This window comes from Lontra canadensis, unplaced genomic scaffold, assembly GCF_010015895.1.
Source record: "Lontra canadensis isolate GAN:19392208 unplaced genomic scaffold, GSC_riverotter_1.0 scaffold94, whole genome shotgun sequence".
Lineage (NCBI taxonomy): Eukaryota > Metazoa > Chordata > Mammalia > Carnivora > Mustelidae > Lontra > Lontra canadensis.
The window spans coordinates 3,080,381-3,103,998 of NW_022631088.1; the positions used below are offsets into that span (position 1 = coordinate 3,080,381).

Genomic DNA, 23,618 nt, shown 5'->3' on the forward strand with positions numbered 1-23,618 from the left:
AAAATTAAAACAATGGATAAGAGCTATAAAAAGAACCTACACATTATATCAAAGACTCCAAGGCAAAGGGAATAAATAGTCATTGCAGAATGATTAAAAAGCCCAAACTATACTCAATCTCTATGACCCAAATAACACAGCAAGAAAGTGAATAAAGCTAAAACTGTTAAAAATGCAAGGAGAAATAATGGAAAGAAACAGAATGGTAAGGAAATCAGCGTCACTTTACTACAAAACACAAAGACCAGTGGAAATGAGAAATGTACTAAGAACCCAGCTTCTTTGGTCAATTCTGCCACAAATTCACCGTGTGGCTTGGAGGAACACCCTCATTTGTAAAATAAGGAGGTTGGGTTGGACAGTACCTGTGTTTCCTTCTAAAATTAGTCTTCTATGATTCCAGAACTAAATGGTAACTGGAGGAATAAAATGAGAAGTAGAGAATATAATCCTTTAAAAAATGTTGATTAGCAATTTAAAAAGCTGTCAAAGAAACAATATACACAAAAAAGTGGAGATTACATAGTTTCAATTTGGAGGCACAAGTTAATAAAAACAAATGAACAGGGGCACCAGGGTGGCTCAGTCGTTAAGCATCTGCCTTGGGCTCAGGTCATGATCCCAGGGTCCTGGGATTGAGCCCCACATCAGGCTCCTGGCTCGGCGGGAAGCCTGCTTCTCCCTCTCCCACTCCCCCTGCTTGTGTTCCCTCTCTCATTGTGTCTCTATCAAATAAATAAATAAAATATTTTTTAAAAAATAAAAAAAACACAAATTAATAAGGAAAATAAAAGTAAAAATTTAGAAAGTTTAAATTATGGTCTAAATAAAACAACTGGAACTGAAGAAAAATCTCAATATTATAGAATGATACTATTTTTAAACAGTGAAAATTAAAACACTATATACTGAACTCTTAGTTGGCAGTGGTTTTTAGTTTTTAGCATTTTAGGTCATAGATTCTGATAACAATCTGATGGAAGTAATGGACCCTCTGTCCAGAAAAATGAACACAATTTTGTAAAAAGTTTCAGGTGGTTCTGAGTCCCACCAGAAGCCCATAGCCCTTGCTAAGAATCTCCTTTATCTGAATATGACTGAAGGAGAGGAAAACAAGGAACTAATTATACACTAATCTTAGAAAAAGTACAGAATAACAATTCAAACAAAAATTTTTAAAAGATTTTATTTATTTATCTGACAGAGAGAGAGAGCACAAGCAGGGGGAGCAGCGGAGGGAGAGGGAGAAGCAGGCTGTCCACTGAGCAGGGAGACTGACATGGGGCTCAATCCCATGATCCTGGGATCATGACCTGAGCCAAAGGTAGATGCTTAACTACCTGAGCCACCCACGCACCCCTAAAAAAAATGGATGAAATGAAAGCCAATAAAGAAAAATTAGGGGAACTGACACAACCAAGAAGTTGTTTCTAAAGCACAATAAAGGGACAAATAGTAAAACAAAATATGAAAAGACAAAGTAAAATATAAAAAAAGAAATAAAACATAAAGGGAAACAAACACTAAGTACCGAAGTATGAGAGTTGATATGAAAAATCTAAATTAAATGGACTTTTCATTAAAAAAAAAAAGATGTCTTCAATACTGATATAATAGGAAACCAAAATGAACAGTCAAAACCAAAAAGAACTATAAAGTTTCTCTAAAAAGCACCAAATTTATTCTACAACACGAGCATGGTCTTGACCCTAAAACATCGTAAGAACCAAGTAAGAAACTTAAATTCATGCTCACCAACCTCAAATGGGCCTGCAGCTCTGCGGGCAGAAAAAGTACAGTTCTCTGTCCAATCTACTCTCACCTTACTTCTCCTCAAACTTCTTACTCCTCTCTCTCAGCAGATGACTTCCTTTCTACATGACAGAGAACAGAGAAAAGACCACAGGAAACTTCCTCACCTTTCTGCTGCCAAACATGCAAGCTCCCCCTTTATGTGGATCCAGACTACTCTCTTTGACAAGGTCAAGTTCTCTACCTGAACCCTCAGGTCCCCTACACATCCTCCATCTTCCCCAAAACCTTATTCTGTTTATTACTGATTTTTCTCCTTCCTGTATAATTAGTTCATCCTTCTCAACTGGCATCCCTTTACCTTCAAAACATGTGAGAGCCTCTCCCTTTCAGGAAAGAAAACTCCAAAACACGATGCTTATAGAACTCTGTATCTCCTTTCCTATAGAGCCAAACTTTTTTCTTTTTAATGATTTTATTTATTTATTTATTTATTTGAGAGTGAAAGCTCACACAAGGGAGGAGCAGAGAGAGAGGGACAAGCAGACTCCTGGCTAAGCGTGGAGCCCAACATGTTGCTCAACCCCAAAACCCTGAGATCATGATGTGAGCTGAAATCAAGAGTTGGACGCTTGACCGAATGAGCCACCGAGGCGCCACTAGAGCCAAACTTCTTGAAAGACTCACCTTCATTCTCCATTTTCTCACTCTCAACCACTCTTTTCCTCATATAAATCTGGCTTCTACCCTGACAACAATGCTAAAACCCTTAATAGGGCCACCGATGATCTCTACGTTACTTAATCCAACAGTTTTTTTCGAACCTTCTCTTTCCTAACCTTTAAGTATATGACATAGTTGACTACATGCTCCCTCTTGAAACAGGAGCCTTCTATCAGACCCTCTTGACACAGTTTACTCCTACTCATCCTTCAACATGTCAACTGAATCATTACTTCCTTAAGGAAGTACGTAGAGTTACAACGTACTACAGTTACAAGAACTGCAGTTCTTATAGTTGTAACTCTACGTACATTTAAAGAATTATTTGATTGGTTATTTCTTCTACTAGATTATAAGTACAATGCAAAGATTGGGCCCTTATTGATTTCATAACCCACAGCATCATAACCCACTTAGCTAAAACTTATTAAATGAAAGGATAAAATCAATTTTAAAGAATATAGAAAGGATGGCTCAAAAGGACTTTATTATTTTAAAGATTTATTTACTTGAGAGAGAGAGAGAGAGAAAATGAGAGAGAGTGTACATATGTGCACAGGGTGGGGGGGGTGGAGCAGAGAGAGGGGGAGAGAGAAATTCAAGCCAACTTGGCTCGGAGCATGGAGCCCAATGCACGGCTCAATCTCACAACCCTGAGATCGCGACCTGAGCCGAAACTAAGAGGCACTTAATCAACTGTAGCTTCCAGGCATCCCTCAAAAGACCTTTAACTGTGATCAACTATGCCTTATCCCAGAAATGTAAAGCTGGTTTAATATTAAGTAAAATAATTAATATGATATGTCATCTTAATAAAAATCAGTATGATCAGATCAATAGACTTTAAAAAATACATTTCTACCGGGGTCAAACATACATGCAGTAAAGTACACTTATCTTAAATGTATGTCTCAATATAGTTTTTTTTTTTTAAAGATTTTATTTATTTATTTGATAGAGAGATCACAAGCAGGCAGAGAGGCAGGCAGAGAGAGAGGAGGAAGCAGGCTCCCTGCTGAGCAGAGAGCCCGATGCGGGGCTCGATCCCAGGACTCCGAGATCACGACCTGAGCCGAAGGCAGTGGCTTAACCCACTGAGCCACCCAGGCGCCCCTCAATATAGTTTTACTTACATATTCAACTATATAAACGATGTTCAAAACATTGTATAGAACATTTCTAACACTGCAATATGCCTTCTTGTCCCCTTTCCCAGTTAATTTAACCCAGATGTAACCACATTCTTACTCTATTACCAATGATTAGTTTTGCCTCTTCTTGAACTTCTTCATCCATATATATAGAATTATAGGGTATGTATTACCAATGCATTTTTGAAAAGCCATCTGATAAAACTCAAACCACTTCTAATAGATAGACTAAACCACAGAATTAGAAGTTAAAATTAAGGCCCACACTTATATTTTACAATAGGAGTGAATCCATTAAACACAGGGACAAAAGACAAGGCTGTTCTCTTATTTTCTCTCTCATACAGGACATTTTGCCAATGCGAAAATATTCAAAAAAGAAAATTCTAGAAGAGATGAGAGTATCATTACATGCAGACAATATGATTATATCCCAACACAATTCAAAGAAAATCAGTCATAACAATACATAATTAAAACTTCAGCAAAGTGGCTAAATAAAAGACAAGTAGAAATCCACAGAAGTCAAGTGCATTCTCGTGTAGTGGTAATAACTAACTAGAAAATACAATTTTTAAAAAGCATTCCATTAACAATAGCAACAAAAAGTACTAAACTACCAATTAACCTAACAAAAGACATACATCTTCGTGATATAAAGAAAATGACCAAATATTACTGGGACAAATAAAGAAAAATTTGGAAAAATATTTCATAGACAAAAGTTTCATATTCTTCAATGAAAGGTTTAAATATCATTAAGATAATAGTTTTTGTTAAGTTAATTCATGAGTTTGACAAAATTTCAATGAAAACACCACAAGAATACTTCATAAAACTCAATAAAAATGCTTCTAAAGTTCATTTGACAAAAGCATAAGACAAGAATATGAAATAACATTGGGGAAATACAATTATGTTAACTATAACAGGAATTTAAATGGCATGGTACACATCTTAAAAAAGAACAACCTAGGGGTGTCTAGCTGGTTAGGCGACTGGCTTCAGTTCAGGTCATGAACCTGGAGTCCCAGGATCAAGTCCCACATCCGGCTCCTTGCTCAGAAGGGAGTCTGCTTCTCCCTATGACCCTCTCCCCTCTCATGCTCTCTCTCTCTCTCAAGTAAATAAAATCTTAAGGAAAAAAAGAAAAAGAAAAAGAAAAAAAAAAAAACCCTAGTCTCTAAAACATAATGTTTAACATGTGGTGAGAGAAACATAACAAAATGGGGAAATAATGAGTATTTAACAAGCGTTATTGGAATATTCAGCAACCAATATACTCTAGATCAGGAACTGGCAAACTACAACTCACTGGCCAAACCTGGCCTGCAGCCAATTTCTGTAAGCAACGTTTTACTGAAACGCAATCATACTTGTTTGTTTCCATACTACCTATGACAGCTTTAACACCATAGTTGGGTAGTTGTGACAGAGACTATCTGGTCTGCAAAGCTTAAAATATTTACTATCTGGCCCTTTATAGAAAAGGGTTGTTGACAGTTGCTCTAGATTGGTGTTGGGTAAAAAAAGGAATAATTAAATACATCAAATCTATGACAAGAAGTTAAAAAAATTATCAGGCCAAAATCTAAACAAAAGTGGGCAACCAGAGAGTCATGGAAAGCTCTGAAATTGCTTTTGTCCTAAGACAGATATCTCATCCTGAGAATATGGACATCAATTTTGATAGCCTTGGAGGGAAAAGATGGACAGAATGAGAGTTAAGGCCTAACCAGGGTGGGAAATGCTCCCCTATAAAACCAGCACCCACAATGGCTATATGATTTGGGAAAACGTAAACCAAAATTAAACTCTATTTCTATCCCTGGTGTCTGTAAGCGAAGAGAAGAGACCAGCTGCTGAGGGACTAAGTGGGACAGACCCTGAGACCACAAGCTCAAAAATATTTTCGAATCAATTTTTATACTTGAATAATTTCTTAAGACTTCGAGTCATGAATTTAGATTAAAGTGATCCTAACTCCAGAACACCTGGCAGAAGCAAATGCAAAAACATCCCTGGAGAAATATACCTTTATCTTAGGGCTTAGATAATTCCCATAAATAATTCTTCAAGACAATGCGTAGCAAACACAGACAAAAATAGCCAAGCACACAAGGAAACAGGGCACCAGAAATGAGAACTAGTTGTAATAGAAAATCAGTTGAGCAGTATTAGGCATGAAAGTGTAAAGCAGCTGCCCTTATTATGTTTAGAAAAATAAAAAATGAGTTTGGAAGTATCTGCAGTAAACAGAAAACTATAAAAATGATCTTGCCAAGAGAACTTCTAAAAATGAAAAATACAATAACCAAAATTAAGAATTCAATGAATGGATTTACCAGTACATTACACACAACTAAAGAGATAATTAGTAAATGGGAGGGAAAATCACAAGAAAGTGTCCAGGATCAGTTTCCAGGGATTTCTCACATTCCTACATGGTCCAAGCCTACTGAGCAAAGGACATGTTAAATCTTTGGCAGCTAGGGGCACCTGGGTGGCTCAGGGGGTTAAGCCTCTGCCTTCCGCTCAGGTCATGATCTCAGGGTCCTGGGATCGAGCCCTGCATCGGGCTCTCTGCTCAGCAGTGAGCCTGCTTCCTCCTCTCTCTGCCTGCCTCTCTGCATACTTGTGATCTCTCTCTCTGTCAAATAAATAAATAAAATCTTTAAAAAAAAAATCTTTGGCAGCTAGACATAGTGTGTCCCTCCAGAGACAGCTGGAGTCACACCTCCCCAGAGACAACCCACAGTAGTAAAGACAAAGTCCCTGGAGACATTTCCTTACATTTCAGGGTCACAAACCTTAAGGCACCTTCCCCATCTCACCTGGGGCAGATTTGCCTACATCCTAGGGTAACGAGTAATCTCTCTGGAGGGAAGGACGTGCAGTGTGTCAGCAACCCTTAACTGTTCAGAGTCTCTGAATTTTGGAGTTCCTTTTCTGTGATGCACTAACTTGTATATACGCACAGTATCACCTTGCCCTTATCACCTCACCCTGTGGGAATCAGGGCAGGGGGAACTGATGCAAGATATTGCTGGCTGTGTTTGCTACAATAACTTGTCTTTATCTCTGATCCAGGGGTCTTGGGTCTCGACAGTACCTATGCAAATGTGCACGTATGTGTGTATAAAAACCTTTGACAGGCTAACTTCCTAGTTTAAAAGAAGGACAAAATATAAGATCCTTCATAGTTTCTGACTTAACAAATGCATATGCAGAGAGATAAACAGGTAGAAAATATGAGAAGTTAGAAGACATGGAAGATACAGTCAGAAACTATTACAGAAATTAAACAGAAATCTAGTTCCAGAAAGAGGAGAAACTGGGGCAGAACTAATACTTAAAAAGGTAACAGCTGGGAAGTTTCCAGAATCAAAGACAAGAATCTTCAGATTCAAGAATGCAGACAAATTCTGAGGACAGATAAAAAAGAAATCCACATCACATAATATCATTGTACAACATTTGAACAGAAAATTGATCTCTTCAGCACAAATGAAAATCAGGAGGCAGCAGAATGGTATTTTCCATGTGCTCATAGAAAATAACCTAAAACTCTTTTCCCAGCAAAAATATCCCTCAAAAACTGAGACTGAATTGTATTCTTTAAAAGGATGAATTTCGTGATATGTGAATTACATCTCAGTAAAGCTGTTACTTTTAAACTGACTATAACAAAAACAATGGATAATAAGTGTTGAGGATGCAGAGAAATCGGAACACTCATACACTGCTATTGAGAGTACAAAATGGTGCAGCTGTGTTGGAAAAGTCTGGCAGTACTTCAAAAGCCTAAACAGAGCGATTTCACTCCTAGATATATACTCAAAAGGATGGAAAACATGGATTCAAACAAATACTTGTACCTGAATGTTCACAGAGGCATTATTCACAATAGCCAGAAAGTAGAAACAACCCAAATGGCCATCCACTAACAAATGGAAAAATAAAACATGTGTGTCCCTGTGATGAAATATTATTTGGTCATACAAAGGAACACAGTACTGATCCATGCTTCGATAATGATGAACCTTGAAATACTATGCTAAGGGATAAGAAACCAGTCACAAAAAAAGGCATATGGTATGATTCCAATTATATGAAATGTACAGAATAAGCAAAGCTGTATAAAGAAAGTAGGTTAGTGCTTGCCTGGGGATGGGGATGATGATCAGATTGGGGGGTGACAGCAAGGGGTGTGGAGGTTCTCTTTGGGTTGAGGAAAATATTCTGAAATCAGCTGTGACAATGGCTACACAAGTCTATGAATATAGTAAGAGCCACTGAGTTGTATTCTTTAAATAGGTGAATCTTACGTTTTGTGAATTATACCTCAAAGTTGTCATAAAAGAAACACAAGGTAAAATAAAAACACTTTCGGATCATCAGAACCAATAGTTTTCCACCAGCCACTCTCATTAAATGAGATTCCGAAGGAGGTACTTCAGGTAGTAGAAAAGTGAGCCTATCTGGAAGTTCTAGATGATAACTGGAACTATCATCTAGAAAATTGATAGATGATATCAAGGAAGGAAGTCAAGACCGTGGTAAATATGTGGCTAAATCCATGGAAGCCTTGACTGTGCAAAGCAACAATAATGTCTTGCAGGGCTGAAATAAATCGTTAAAATATCCATCAATAATGACACATAAGTGAAGTAAAGAGAGTTAATGTGCTCCAAGGCCTCTGTGTTGTAAGGGGTGTATAGTGTTGTTTAGCTTTACACTTTGAGAAGACAAATGTGCATGCTGCACTGTCTAGGTAACCACTGAAGAATAAAAATAGAATGACTTAAAACTCTTGATTTCAGCTCAGGTCATGATCTCAGGGCAGCCCCACCTTAGACTCCATGCTCAGCAGGGAGTCTACTTGGGATCCTCTTCCTCTCCCTTGCCCCCCCCTATAAAAACCTTTGACAGGCTAACTTCCTAGTTTAAAAGAAGGACAAAATATAAGATCCTTCATAGTTTCTGACTTAACAAATGCATACTTAACAAAAGCCCCCCGCATGCTTTCTCCCTCTCAAATAAACCTTTAAGAAAAGCTATAAGAAAGGAGAGAAAAGGGAAAATGTAATACAAAGTACAAAATAAGTTGGTAGTAGATTTAAATCCAAATATTTGTTAGTTACAATAAATATAAACTGACCACTCTGGCTGAAGATTATCAATCTGAACTTAAACAATGAAATCTAACTACTGTATCTGCTGTTTGTCAGAGACATGTCTGAAACACTAGGTGTATAGAAAGGCTGAGAGTAAGATGAAAAAAAATATGTAAAAACTCACCAGAAGGAAGCTGAGACTGCTATATTAATACCAGACAAAATAGATTCTTAAGACAGAAAGCCTTACTAGAGATAAAGAGGGTCATGGTAGAATGATAAATTCTGGGGCACCTGGGTGGCTCAGTCATTAAGCGTCTGCCTTCGGGTCAGGTCATGATCTCAGGGTCCTGGGATCAAGCCCTGCATTAGGCTTCCTGCTCAGCAGGAAGCCTGCTTCTCCCTCTCCCTTCTCCTGCCCTCCCCCCACTCCCTGCTTCTGTTCCCTCTCTTGCTGTCTCTCTGTCAAATAAATAAAATCTTAAAAAAAAAAAAAGAATTCAATTCACTAGAAAGATATAAAACTTTAGATCTGTATGGCCCATGAAGTATCTGCAAAATACATGAAGCAAAACTGATAAAATTACAAGACTATAATTATAGATTTAAAATTAGCTCTCAGTAATTGATAGAATAAGTAACTAAACAATCAGTAACCACCCAGATCTGAATAACACAACCTTTACAACTACAAAATGTGCATTCAAGAACAGATGCCTACAGAAGCTGACCATGTACTAGGCTATAAGGCAAGTCTCAACAATTTCAGTGGATTGAAGTCACAAGATGTTCTCCAACCAAATTAATTATGCCAGATATCAATAACAAGGTAATTAGAAAAAGTAATTGTTTTAGTATCCATTGATGATTCAGGCCTGAAGAAATAATAGTGTGATAGTAAACAGCAGAATTGTGCAATGATGGTTTTCATAACCCCATCCATCAGTCTTTGTAGTGGGCACCATCATTCAGTAGCTAGCATTTGACTGTAAAGAACTTTCCCTTCTCCCCTATTTGCTTTTTATCAGGAAGGATTCTTAATGTATATGGTGGGTTGTCATCCATTACTGTCATTATTTCCACGCGTAAATGCTTTCATATTTGATTAGTGCGAATGGAGCTCCTTAAAGCTGGCTCCTGTATCCTTTTTTATTTTTAACTGTGCTAAATTACATGTCATATAAAATTTACCATCTTAATCATTTTTAAGCATTGGTTCAGTGGAATAAAGTATATTCACATTGTCGTGCAACCAATTGCCAGAACTTTCTCATCTTGCAAAACTGAAACACTGTACCTGTTAAACAATAACTTTCTACTTCCCTATCCCCAGCCCCTAACAATCACCATTCTTTCTGTGTCTATGAATTTGACTGCTTTAGTGGACCCATACAATGTTTGTCTTTTTGTGAATGGCTTGTTTCACTTAGTATATTGTCTTCAAGGTTTATTCATGCTGTAGCATGTGTCAGAATTTCCTTCCTTTTTAAAGCTTAGTGACATTCTATTGTATGGATAGAACACATTTTGTTTATCCATTTTTCTGTCCATGGACATTTGAGTTGTTTCCACTTTTTGGTTATTGTGAATAATGTTGCTGTGAACATGTGTGTACAAATATCTCTGAAACCCTGCTTTCAATTTCAATTCTTTTGGGTCTATACCAGGAGTGAAATTCTTGTATCCTATAGTAATTCTACTATTTTTAATTTTTGAGGAATAGCCATACTATGTTCTACAGTGGCTATACCATTCTACATTCCCACCAACAGGGCACAATTTCTCCACATCCTCACCAACCAAGTTATTTTCTGTTTTGTTTTTTATAGTAATCATCCTAATGAGTGTGAGATATCTTGTGTTTTCAGTTTGCATTTCTCTAATAAATTAGTGATGTCGAGCATCTTTTCATGTTTTTGCTTGTGTATCTTCTTTGACAAAATGTCCACTCAAATCCTTTGCCCACTTTTTCTTTCTTTTTTTTAAATTTTATTTTTTTATTTTAAATTTTTTATAAACATGTAATGTATTATTAGCCCCAGGGGTACAGGTCTGTGAATTGCCAGGTTTACACACTTCACAGCATTCACCATATCCCACACCCTCCCCAATGTCCATAACCCTCCACCCTCTCCATACCCCCCACCCCCCGCCACCCTCAGTTTGTTTTGTGACATTCAGAGTCTCTCATGGTTTGTCTCCCTCCCGATCTCATCTTGTTTCATTTATTCTTTTCCTACCCCCTAAACCCCCCATATTGCATCTCCACTTCCTCATATCAGGGAGATCATAGGATAGTTGTCTTTCTCTGATTGACTTATTTCGCTAAGCATAACACCCTCTAGTTCCATTCAGGTCGTCGCAAATGGCAAGATTTCATTTCTTCTGATGGCTGCATAGTATTCCATTGTATATATATACCACTTCCTCTTTATTCATTCATCTGTTGATGGACATTAGGTTCTTTCCCTAGTTTGGCTATTGTGGACATTGCTGCTATAAACATTCGGGTGCACGTGCCCCTTCGGATCACTATGTTTGTATCTTTAGGGTAAATACCCAGTAGTGCAATTGCTGGGTCATAAAGTAGCTCTATTTTCAACTTTTTGAGGAACCTCCATGCTGTTTTCCAGAGCGGTTGCACCAGCCTGCATTCCCACCAACAGTGTAGGAGGGTTCCCCTTTCTCCGCATCCTTGCCAGCATCTGTCATTTCCTGACTTGTTAATTTTAGCCATTCTGACTGGTGTGAGGTAGTATCTCATTGTGGTTTTGATTTGTATTTCCCTGATGCCGAGTGATGTGGAGCACTTTTTCATGTGTCTGTTGGCCATCTGGATGTCTTCTTTGCAGAAATGTCTGTTCACGTCCTCTGCCCATTTCTTGATTGGATTCTTTATTCTTTGGGTGTTGAGTTTGCTAAGCTCTTTATAGATTTTGGATACTAGCCCTTTATCTGATATGTCATTTGCAAATACCTTCTCCCATTCTGTCAGTTGTCTTTTGGTTTTGTTAACTGCTTCCTTTGCTATTCCTCTGCCCACTTTTAACCGGATTTTTATTTGTTTGTTTTAAGAAACTATAAGAGTTCTTCATTCTGGACTAGGGGAAGGGGAGCAGGAAGGAGGCAATACAAATGGGCATGAGGAAACTTTTGGGAAAGAAGAATAGGTTAATGAACCCGAATATAGTGATGATATCTCCTATCAAAACTAATCCAGTTGTACACTTCACAGGGACACCTGCATGGCTCAGCTGGATGAGCATCTGAATCCTGACTTCGGCTCAGTTCATGACTGCTGGGTCATGGGATTGAGCCCCACATTGGGGTCCATGATTAGCAAAGAGTCAGCCTGGGATTCTCTCCCTCTCCCTCCCCCCCACCCCTGCAAAAAACTGTACATTCTACACATACACAATTTACTGTAGATCAACAAAGCTGCTTTTAAAAACATAAAACCCAAAGATATCTAGAAGACTGAAAAGTTTGGGGGAAATTTTATTTCACTTTAGCCCTTCAACAACTAAAGACAGATGACTAAACTAATAACTGTAAGAATAAAAAGTTAGCTAATAAAGAATTTGGAAGTTTTCTTTCATTTCCTATGCTCTGAAACAATGTACTTAGCAGTGGGATTACGTGGACTCAAAAAATTTTCAATAAAATTTCTCTATGAAACCATTTAGATCTAGTGGTTTTTTTTGGTGTGTTTTCAATGGGACAGTTCTTTCATAACTTATTCTATGAAAATTGAGTGATTTAACTTCCAATCTTTGCTGGCGTCAATTTTGGTAAATTGTATTTTCCTAAATAATTTTCCATTTCATTTGAATTTTCAAAATCATTTAACACAGAAGTATGCAAATTAATAATATTAACATTTTTTTCCACTTGTTATTTTGTATTTGTGATTTCTCCTAATGCTCTTAACTTAGCAATTAGTCTACCTGGTTTGTTAAATGGTTTGAGATCTAAGATTGTGATTTCAATCAATCAGATGTTTCTCTGTTCTCCATCTCATTAACCTCTGCTTTTATCTTTATTGCTTTTGATTCTCTTGTGCTTTCTTTTGTTTTACTTTGTTCTTTTTCTAATTTTCTAAGTTTGGAATTTATTTCATTTTATTTCCCTTCCTGAATTGTAAGACAATAATCCACCCCCAACCACTACTTTGTATGTATCTTACAGAATCTAATGTTGTGTTTTCATTTAATTAATTTTCAGGAATCCTTTATTTCAATTTGCAGTTCCCCTGCATCCAAGAGTTATTTTATTTTTATTTATTTATTTTTTTAAAGATTTTATTTATTTATTTGACAGACACAGATCACAAGTAGACGGAGAGGCAGATAGAGAGAGAGAGGAGGAAGCAGGCTCCCCGCTGAGCAGAGAGCCCGATGTGGGACTCGATCCCAGGACCCTGAGATCATGACCTGAGCCGAAGGCAGCGGCTTAACCCACTGAGCCACCCAGGCGCCCCTCCAAGAGTTATTTTAATTGAGGGTTTCATTTTCCATATAGACCAGTCTTTTGTTTTTTTAAAATTTCATTTTAAATTTCTAGTTTTGTTGTATAGTGATAAGGACTGTTTCTAATATTTCTACTTTAGAGAAATTACCAATCTTTTCTTTGCAACCTAACATATGAACTATTTTTATGAATGCAAATGTATACTTAAGAAGATAGATCATGGAGGGACACCTGGGTGGCTCAGTGGGTTAAGCAGCTGCCTTCAGCTCCGGTCGTGATCCCAGGGTCCTGGGATCGAGTCCCGCATGGGTTCTCCTTGCTCGGCAGGGAGCCTGCTTCTCTCTCTGCCTCTGCCTGCCTCTCTGCCTGCTTGTGTGCTCTCGCTCTCTCTCCTTCTCTCTGACAAATAAATAAATAAGATACTAAAAAAAAAAAAAAAGAAGAAGAAGAAGAAGAAAGATCATGCGGGGCTTGGGTGCCTCAGTTGGCTAAGCGTCCAAATCTTGCTTTTGGCTCAGGTCATGATCTCAGGGTCCTGAAATTGAGCCTGGGCTTGGGCCCTGCGTTCAGTTTGGAGTCTGCCTGTCTCTCTCTCCATGCTCCTTCCCTTGCCCCCCTATTCCTCTCTTTGAATAAATAAATAAATAATCTTTTAAAAAGGTGGGGGGCGCCTGGGTGGCTCAGTGGGTTAAGCTTCTGCCTTTGGCTCAGGTCATGATCCCAAGGTCCTGGGATCGAGCCCCACATCGGGCTCTCTGCTCAGCAGGGAGCCTGTTTCCCTCTCTCTCTCTGCCTGCTTCTCTGCCTACTGTGATCTCTCACTGTCAATTAAGTAAATAAAATCATAAAAAAAAAAAGACCATTACGGTACTAATCCTGCAACTTTTCTGAAGATTTTTAATTTTTCGAAGTAAAAGAAAAAAAAATACAGGAAATCTCCATGTTTAGAAATAAATATAAATAAACTGTGCATCAAATAAGATATCACAATGAGAACTGGATATATTTGGAACTGAAAAATAACAAAAGTCCATATATAAAAATATGATATGCAACTAAAGAGGTAGTGACCAGGAAATGTAGAGCCATACTGTCAGAGAAGGAGGCAGAAAGTTAGTGAGCAGAATGCATCTATCCAATTTAGTTACAAAATGGAAAACAAACTAAGCCTAATGAGAATAGAAAGGAGAAAATTATAAACAACTAAAAATAATAAACAAATGCTAGAGAGGCTCAATAAGCAAAAAGTTTGTTTTGTGAAAAGATTTACCAAAAACAAGAGAAAAGACACAAATCGGTAACAGGACTGAAAGAAGAGACTTAATTACATATACCATTTACATTAAAATATCATAATAGATCCTGAACATTGTGCCAATAAACTTTAAAATCTAGATGAAATAGATAAACTTTTTTAAAAATTAAGTTATCAAAAGTCACTCAAAAAGAAACAGAAGGGGCGCTGGGTGGCTCTGTTGGTTAAGTGTCTGCCTTTGGCTCAGGTCATGATCCTGGAGGCCCAGGATCAAGCTCCACATTGGCTTCCCTACTCAGCAGGGAGTCTACTTCTCCCTCTCACTCTCCATCTGTGTGCATGTTCTCTCTCTCAAATAAATAAAACCTTAAAAAAAAAAACAACAACCAGAAAACCTGATAGCCTTATAGCCACTTAAAGCAAATATCTATGGTTAAGACTTGCTCTGCCAGACACATAAAGACTTAATAAAAAACTTGTTTAAAACTATAGCAGTGATGCGGTGCCTGGGTAGCTTAGTAAATTTGAGTGTCTGACTCTTGACTTCAGCTCAGGTCATGATCTCAGGGTCATGAGATCGAGACCCACATTGCGCTCTGCACTGAGCATGGAGCCTGCTTGAGATTCTTTTTCCCTCTCCCTTTGCTCCTCCCCATGCTTGTAGGTGCTCTCTCTGTCTCCAGAAAAAAAAAAAAAAAAAAAAAAAAAAAGCAGTGATGATGTAAGGACAGGCAGGAAGACGAGTGGAAGAGTAAAAGAACCCAGCAACAAACCCATACACAGACAAATTATAATAATTTATGACACTTATCACTGCAGAACATTAGAGAATCAATCTTTCTGATGGTTGGTGCTGGGACACTGGATAGCTACATGGAAAAGAAATGAAGTTTAAACCCTACTTCATTCACTCCATACACACGAATCACTTTCATTCTTTCTTTTTTTTTTTTTTTAAGATTTTATTTATTTATTTGACAGAGAGAGATCACAGTAGGCAGAGAGGCAGGCAGAGAGAGAGAGAGAGAGAGAGAGAGAAGCAGGCTCCCTGCTGAGCAGAGAGCCCGATGAGGGACTGGATCCCAGGACCCTGAGATTATGACCTGAGCCAAAGGCAGTGGCCCAACCCACTGAGCCACCCAGGTGCCCCACAAATCACTTTCAAGTGAACTGCAGATCTAAATGTAAAGGGCAAAACAATAAAGTTTCTGGGGGCGCCTGAGTGGCTCAGTCAGTTAAATGCCTACCTTTGGCCCAGGTCATGATCCCAAAGGATCAAGCCCCACATCAGGCTCTCCACTCACGGGGGAGTCTGCTTATCCCTCTCCCTCTGCCCCTCTCCCGCATGTGCGTGCGCTCTCACTTTCTCTCTCTCTCAAGCAAATAAACAAAATCTTAAAAAAAAAAGTTTCTGCAGAATAATATAGAATAACTTTATACCTTCTCAGAGATTTCTCAGATAAGATACAAAAAGCACTAACAAAAAAGAAAAAGACCACAAAATTGAATTACACCTTTTTAAAAAAAATTAACATACAACGTATTATTTGCCCCAAGGGTACAGGTCTGTGAGAATTACATCTTAATTTAAGAACCTTTTTATGTGTCAAATAGCCTAAAAGAGCATCAAGACTGTTGAGACAAGTGAATGTAAAGAAAAGCAAGGTAATGATCACACGAAAGTCAGGATGAAGGTTGTCTTTGGGGTACAGGATGAGACGGGCAGACATCCTCTGAGGGTGTTAGCTATGTGCTTTGCTATTTCTTACCTGAGACATAAGTACAAGGGTATTCGCTTTGACAAATATGAGCAGAAAGCTCATATTCTGAGCTTTGACAAATATGTCATTAAGCTATTTTGGGGGTCCCTAGACCACCCCCTCACGTTCAGTGGTTCACTGAACAACTTCCAGGACTCAGCATATAGTAAGTACTACTCGCTGCTAAGATTTACTGTAGCAACAAAGAGCAGGGACACACAGCCGGATGAGCAAGGGGAAAAGGTGTACCAGGCAGAGCTTGTAGGACCCTGCTCTCTACCTGCCATGAGAGCACCCTCTCACTCAGGGAAGATGCACCATTTCTGGCCCTGGAAACCTGCCAGAGATGCAAAATCGAGGGTTTTTACTGGGGGCTGGTCACAAAGGAACCCTCTGTCCACCAAAAATGTGGACTCTCAGAATGAAAGCAGATGTTAGTGTCCCAGGTAGGCAAAACAACCATATTGGCTTAGGAAACGTTTCAAAAGCCAAGTTCCCATTCACCAGCCAAGAACCAATTTTGCAAGGAGGTCCTTCTAAAGAGAAGTCTCGGGCCTACTATGCTAATTCATTCCTACACAGCTTATACAGATGTTTTTTACACTTTTACCTATGGCATTTCACAATAAAAGATGCTTAACAATGGTAGACTACCATATTTAAAATCTATGTTCAAAAGCCACAGAGACGACATTTGCATTATATATACCTGACAAATTAGTAGGGTTTGAGATGTTTAAACAATTCCTACAAAGTAATGAGATAAAGCAAGATGGCTGCTAAGAAAGACAAAAAACTCTTACAGACACTTTACAAATAAGGAAACAGTCCATAAACACAACACGGAGCTCACCTTTACTAATAATCCAGGGAATTGAAACCACAAGAAAATACTACTATACATATACCTACTAAATACGCAAAAATTACAAGACAATATCAAATATTAGCAAGAATGTGGGGCAAAGGAAAGTCTCACACACTGGTAGGAGGGAGTGCAACGACCTTTGAAAACAATTTGGCCTTATAAAGTATAAGGTACACACACTCTTCGGCCCAGTAGTTCTCTGAGTTACATATACAAACTTGTGAACATGTGTACCAGGGCGTATGTACAAGAACATTCACAACGACATCAACAGCCAAAACCTGAAAACAATCCAAATGCCATCAAAAGCAGGATAGGTAAAAACAAACAAATAGGGACGCCTGGGTGGCTCAGCAGGTTAAGTCTCTGCCTTCGGCTCAGGTCATGATCTCGGAGTCCTGGGATCGAGTCCCGCATCAGGCTCTCTGCTCAGCGGGAAGCCTGCTTCCCCCCTCTCTCTACCTGCCTCTCTGCCTACTTGTGATCTCAGTCTGTCAAATAAATAAATAAAATCTTTAAACAAACAAACAAAAAACCCACAACAAAACCCAAAACACCAGGACAGATGCTGTGGCACTATCACATAATAACATAAATAAATACAGCAATAACAAATTTTTATTAAAAATTATTTTAAAAATTAAAAAAAAAAACTTATATCCACAATATGGAAGAACCTCACAAACATAATGTCAAACCAAATAAGACAAAGGAGAGTACATACATCAACTATAGATCTCAAAACCAGGTAAAACTGAACTACGTTACCCATGGATGTACACATCGGGTAAACTATGAAGACAAGATAATCATCACAAAATCAGAACAGTTCTCTCTAGTGAGGGAGAAGGAGACTGCTTAAGAGGGAAGTCACACTCCAGGGGCACCAGGAATACCCTATTTCTTTTTTTTTTTTTTATAATTTTATTTTTTATAAATATATATATATATATATTTTTCCCCCCCAGGGGTACAGGTCTGTGAATCTCCACGTTTACAAACTTCACAGCACTCACCATAGCACATACCCTACCCAATGTCCATAACCCACCCCCCAACCCCCCTCTGCCCAGCAACCCTCAGTTTGTTTTGTGAGATTAAGAGTCACTTATGGTTTGTCTCCCTCCCAATCCCAACTTGTTTCATTTACTCTTCTCCTACCACATTAACCCATGTTGCATCTCCTCTCCCTCATATCAGGGAGATCATATGATAGTTGTCTTTCTCTGATTGACTTATTTCGCTAAGCATGATACCCTCTAGTTCCATCCAAGTTGTCGCAAATGGCAAGATTTCATTTCTTTTGATGGCTGCATAGTATTCCATTGTATATATATACCACATCTTCTTTATCCATTCGTCTGTTGATGGACATCTAGGTTCTTTCCATAGTTTGGCTATTGTAGACATTGCTGCTATAAACATTCGGGTGCACGTGCCCCTTCGGATCACTACGTTTGTATCTTTAGGGTAAATACCCAGCAGTGCAATTGCTGGGTCATAGGGTAGTTCTATTTTCAACATTTTGAGGAACCTCCATGCTGTTTTCCAGAGTGGTTGCACCAGCTTGCATTCCCACCAACAGTGTAGGAGGGTTCCCCTTTCTCCGCATCCTCGCCAGCATCTGTCATTTCCGGACTTGTTAATTTTAGCCATTCTGACTGGTGTGAGGTGGTATCTCATTGTGGTTTTGATTTGTATTTCCCTGATGCCGAGTGATATGGAGCACTTTTTCATGTGTCTGTTGGCCATCTGGATGTCTTCTTTGCAGAAATGTCTGTTCATGTCTTCTGCCCATTTCTTGATTGGATTTTTTGTTCTTTAGGTGTTGAGTTTGCTAAGTTCTTTATAGATTTTGGAGGAATACCCTATTTCTTGATCTGTTTGATGGTTATGTGTAATTATTATTTTGTAATCATATTTATGTTTACATAATTTAGTGTTAAACTTTATAATTTTTAAACTTTGCAATTTTTAAATAATTAGTCTTTAAACTGTATATATACATATACTATGTACTTCCTAAGATACTATGTATCCTCTTTCTCAAAAAATTTCTTTGAGAGAGGCACTGGGTGGCTCAGTTGGTTAAGCATTTGACTGTTGGTTTCAGCTCAGGTTATGATTTCAGGGTCATGAGATCGAGCCCCAAATTAGGCTCTGTGCTCAACTTGGACTCTGCTTAGGATTCTCTCCCCCACCTCCTTTTGCCCTTCACTGCCATGCACAAGCTCTTTCTCTCTAAAATAAATAAAATCCTTTTAAAAAATTTCTGTGAGAAACGAAAGTTGGCAAAAACAAAGAATTAGTATTAAAAACATACAAAGAGGGGCACCTGGGTGGCTCAGTGGGTTAAGCCTCTGCCTTTGGCTCGGGTCGTGGTCCCGGGGTCCTGGGATCGAGCCCCGCATGGGGCTCTCTGCTCAGCGGGGAGCCTGCTTCCCCCCCAACTCCCCCCCCCCCCGCCTGCCTCTCTGCCTACTTGTGATCTCTGTCTGTCAAATAAACAAAATCTTAAAAAAAAAAAATCTTTAAAAAAAAAAACAACAAACACACAAAGAACACCAAAGTTCCTATGAACAAATGATCAGAGAGTATAAACACACAGTTCACCAGACTACACAGACACTGAATAAACTTAAGGGAAAACATTTTCTTTTCTAAGAATTAATAGCACAAAGTAACACTGCATACCGATTAAACCAAAGAGTGCAATACTGCGATAATTTATAAGATAAATCACAATCATGAAGACCTAGTAGCTACATGGGAGTACTTTAATATCGGAAAAACAAAAGAGTTAATTATGAGTACATTATGCTTACAGCTAAGAAATCTGTATAGCTAAAATTTTGAAAGGGCCCATGACAAAGGAAAATAGCTGATGTGGTTGAAAGCCAGAATTATGGGTATAATATTTTCCTTGATACTGTGAATGGGTTTCATTAAGATACAGGAATTTTTAAACAAAGTAAATATAATAGTTCCTTGCAATTCTAGAGAACAAAGTCCATATGTCATAACCCCATGACCTTCCACAAGCTGACTTCAGCATGTGTTTTTCACCCCATGCCAGGCACCATTCTGGGCACTGGAGTAGAGGCAGGCAAGACCCAATTACTCCCCTAGATGAGCTTCTAGGCCGGCAGGAAATGGACATGTGAACAAGTAATTACAACTCAATGAAGTAAGTCCCACAAAACATCTCTTCTTTTAAAAGTCTGTGACTTAACCCAGAAACAGACCCATAAATACGGAGAACAAACTGATGGCTAACAGAGAGGAGGGGTCTGGGGACGGGCAAAATGGGTGAAGGGGGATGGGAGGTCCGGCTTCTAGGCAAGGAATGAACAAGTCACGGGGATGAAAGGTACAGCGCAGGGCATAGAGTCAATGGTATCGTAGTGGCTTTGGGCGGTGACAGGTGGTAGCTACACTTGCAGCAAGCACCGCATGCAGTCTAGAGCTGTCAAATCACTACGTTGTACACCTGAAACGAAGGTAACATTCTGTGCCATCTATACTTCAATTTAAAAAACAAAATGGGCCACTGTGGAGGTGGGGGCAGGTCTATAGCTTCCCAGGTGAAGGAAAATCAGAGAAGCTTTCAAAAGAATACTGAACTGGGTCTTGAAGGGCAGGTGTACAGTTCCAGACGGGGGGTGTGTGAAGGGTGTCCATGGCGCATTTGTGCCAAGTGAAGAGCAGGTGCTTGGAGAAGGAGACTGCTTAAGACATGCTCCCGGCAATGGCGAACCACTAGGGTTTTTAGCATTCCGTTCCCGGGTACTTTGCAATTACTTTGGGCCTCTTTGTTCTATCCTTTCTTCCATTAAAAGAAGTACATAAAAGTATATACAGAGAATAGGTATTATATGTTGGAATGTGTATTTAGTTAAAACTAGTATGAAAAATATAATCGTTTAATTTTAATATATATTTAACCTTACATATTTCAAACATACAAAAAAAAATGATACCCATGTACTCCCCAAACAAATTTAAGAAGTCAAATTCTGTTCTACTCTCTTTCAAAGGCATAAAGTACTTCAAATATATTTCAAATCCCTCCCACTCCTCTTATCTCCTTCCCTTCTCCCTCCTTCACAGATACTACTGACTATCCCCAACTGGACGCATATGATTTCTCTGGATGCTGGACTTTCACTACACACCTAACACCACGGGCTTTGTGTAGGTTTTAAATTCTGGGTTTTCTTATCAGTAAAAAAAAAAAAAGAAAAGAAAAGAAAAAAGAAATAGAACGATGGGCACCTGGGTGGCTCAGTGGGTTAAGTGTCTGCCTTCAGTTCAGGTCATGGTCTCAGGGTCCTGGGATCGAGCCCCACATTGGGCTTTCTGCTCAGCGGGGAGCCTGCTTCCCCCTCTCTCTCTGCCTGCCCTTCTGCCTATTTGTGATCTGTCAAAAAAGTAAAATCTTAAGAAAAAAAAAAAAAAAGAAAGACAGAAAGAAATAGAACGAATATGGTGGCTATCATGGTGATCCGCACTGAAAAGAACTCGAGACCCAGAAATTTTGTTCCCTCTCAGACTATAAGCTACCTTCCAACAGCCGCCTGGCTAACAAAACTTTGGTTCAATTTAGTTCTATTTACATTCCCCCTATGCAATACTTCTGCCTCCCTTCCTTCCCAATTTCTTTTTTTCTTTAAAGATTTTATTTATTTGACAGACAGAGATCACAAGCAGGCAGAGAGGCAGGCAGAAAGAGGGGAAGGGACACAGACTCCCCGCTGGGCAGAGAGCCCGATGCGGGGCTCGATCCCAGGACCCCGGGATCATGACCTGAGCCGAAGAAGGCAGAGCCACCGAGCCACCCAGGCGCCCCGCAATGTTTGACATCTACCCCAGTCTCTGCCGTTACTGCCCCTGAACCCTGACGGGACACAGAAATGCTACTTGTCTGCACTGGTGGCACCAGGAGCAGGCGTGCGCCTCCCCCATCTCAGTCCGTTAAATGTCCAAAATGCTGAGTAACCTGAGGGCACGTGAGGGGTATGGGAGGAAGTCTGGTGTGGAAGACGCCTTGGAGTCAGGCAGCTCTTTTAACACAGGGACAAACTATTGGTGCTTCAGATTCTCCTCGTCAAAAGGAGGGCAGTTTTACCTACTTGGGGTAACTGATAACAGAACCCTTACTCCGTACCAAATACTCCCTGAAGCATTCATTGGCTATATTAAACCATTTAATCCTAACGAAACCTCCAGGATGTGGAAGAGATGATTTCCGCCTTAAGACAGAGGGACACCGAGACAGAGTTTGAATGACGAGTGGACGGTCACGGGGTTCGTACCGGGAGAGCCGGGATTGGATCCAGGCAATGCGACGCAGCCTGTGTCCTCAACCACTCCCCTTCGCGGAGGTGCTGTGGAGCCACACTTGTAAGATTATGGGTCCCGAGCACGTGACACGCAGCGCATCCAAAACCCCGGAGCCCAGCGCGTGCCCGTGGAAGGACACAGGAAGAGGACGAGCTTTGGTCTTGGGGGGCAGGTGGGGAGTGCCAGGGGTCTGGGCTGGAACCCCGGTAGGCACCGGCGCACAGAACCAAACACCGTGGATGCTGGGCCGGCTCTCCCACCGCCCCCCCGGGGCGGCCCCGGCCCCACCCCCGCCTCTCTGTGTGCGGGTCTGCGAACACGCGTGCTTTTCGGCTCTCCTCTCAGGCTACTGGCAGCGACCGAGCACGGCTCCGCGGGCCGCGCCGAACCAGAGCGGGCAACGGAGGAACCTGCGAGCCTTCCTCTTCGGCCCGGGGGCCGGGTCGCGGGAGCTGGGCCAGGCCTCTCCGCCCGTAAGTCCGAGCGCGCCGCACTCACCTGTCCCGCAGGCTCGCAGCGGGCGGTAACCCGGTCCAAACTCCCCGCGCCGCCTCCTCAGCCCCCGCGCAGAGCGCCAGCTCACTTCGCGCCGGAAGCCGGCCGATCCTGATTGGCTGCTTCCTGAGGGAACCGACCAATGCCGTCGCCAACATGGCACCTGTCCCCGCCCCTGGGGCGGGGGCATTCCCAACGCCCAATCAGCGTCCGGAAGTCGAGGTCACGTGACCGCAATTAACCCCCGGGCTTCCGGTACTCTCGGGATCTTTGTGTTCCCTGTGTTTCTTGTTGGTGGAGGCTTTAAATAAGACGGGCTTCTGAAACCGAGAGCTGGGGCGGGAGTGAAAACCCCCGGAGTTTGAGAGGAGCCCGAGACTTGGCAGTTTCCACAGACCAGGCCCAGGCTCTTACCCAATGTTTCTGTGAGGCTTCGGCGGATTCTCCCCTCCACTTCCTTGTAACGCTGGCCTCTGCCCCATCCGAGCTTGCGCGAGCTACAGTACGTTGTCATCGACCGGGAAAGGGGTCGCAAACTCAGGTGCTTTGGGGGACGTGTGCGCTCCCCCGAGTGCGAAGCCACGCTGCTGTTTCCGCTGAGTGTTGCCACGCCGGACTGCGGGCCCTGTGATGCCAGATGTTTTTTCCTACCCCGCTTTCCCCTTCCTTTTCCTCCCTCCCCTT

The 23,618-nt window shown here is 40.5% G+C and overlaps 1 protein-coding gene across 5 annotated transcripts in view; it reads right to left on the bottom strand.

The window, feature by feature from the left end:
* The window catches only part of BLM (BLM RecQ like helicase), a 90,364-nt gene extending 67,354 nt beyond the window's left edge, over window positions 1-23,010 (bottom strand). For all 5 annotated transcript variants that reach the window (XM_032836783.1, XM_032836781.1, XM_032836782.1 and 2 more), the window contains exon 1: window positions 22,938-23,010. The gene's annotated coding sequence lies outside the window, so the exon portion shown is untranslated. The remainder of the gene's footprint in view (window positions 1-22,937) is intronic.
* Window positions 23,011-23,618: the final 608 nt, after the last annotated feature.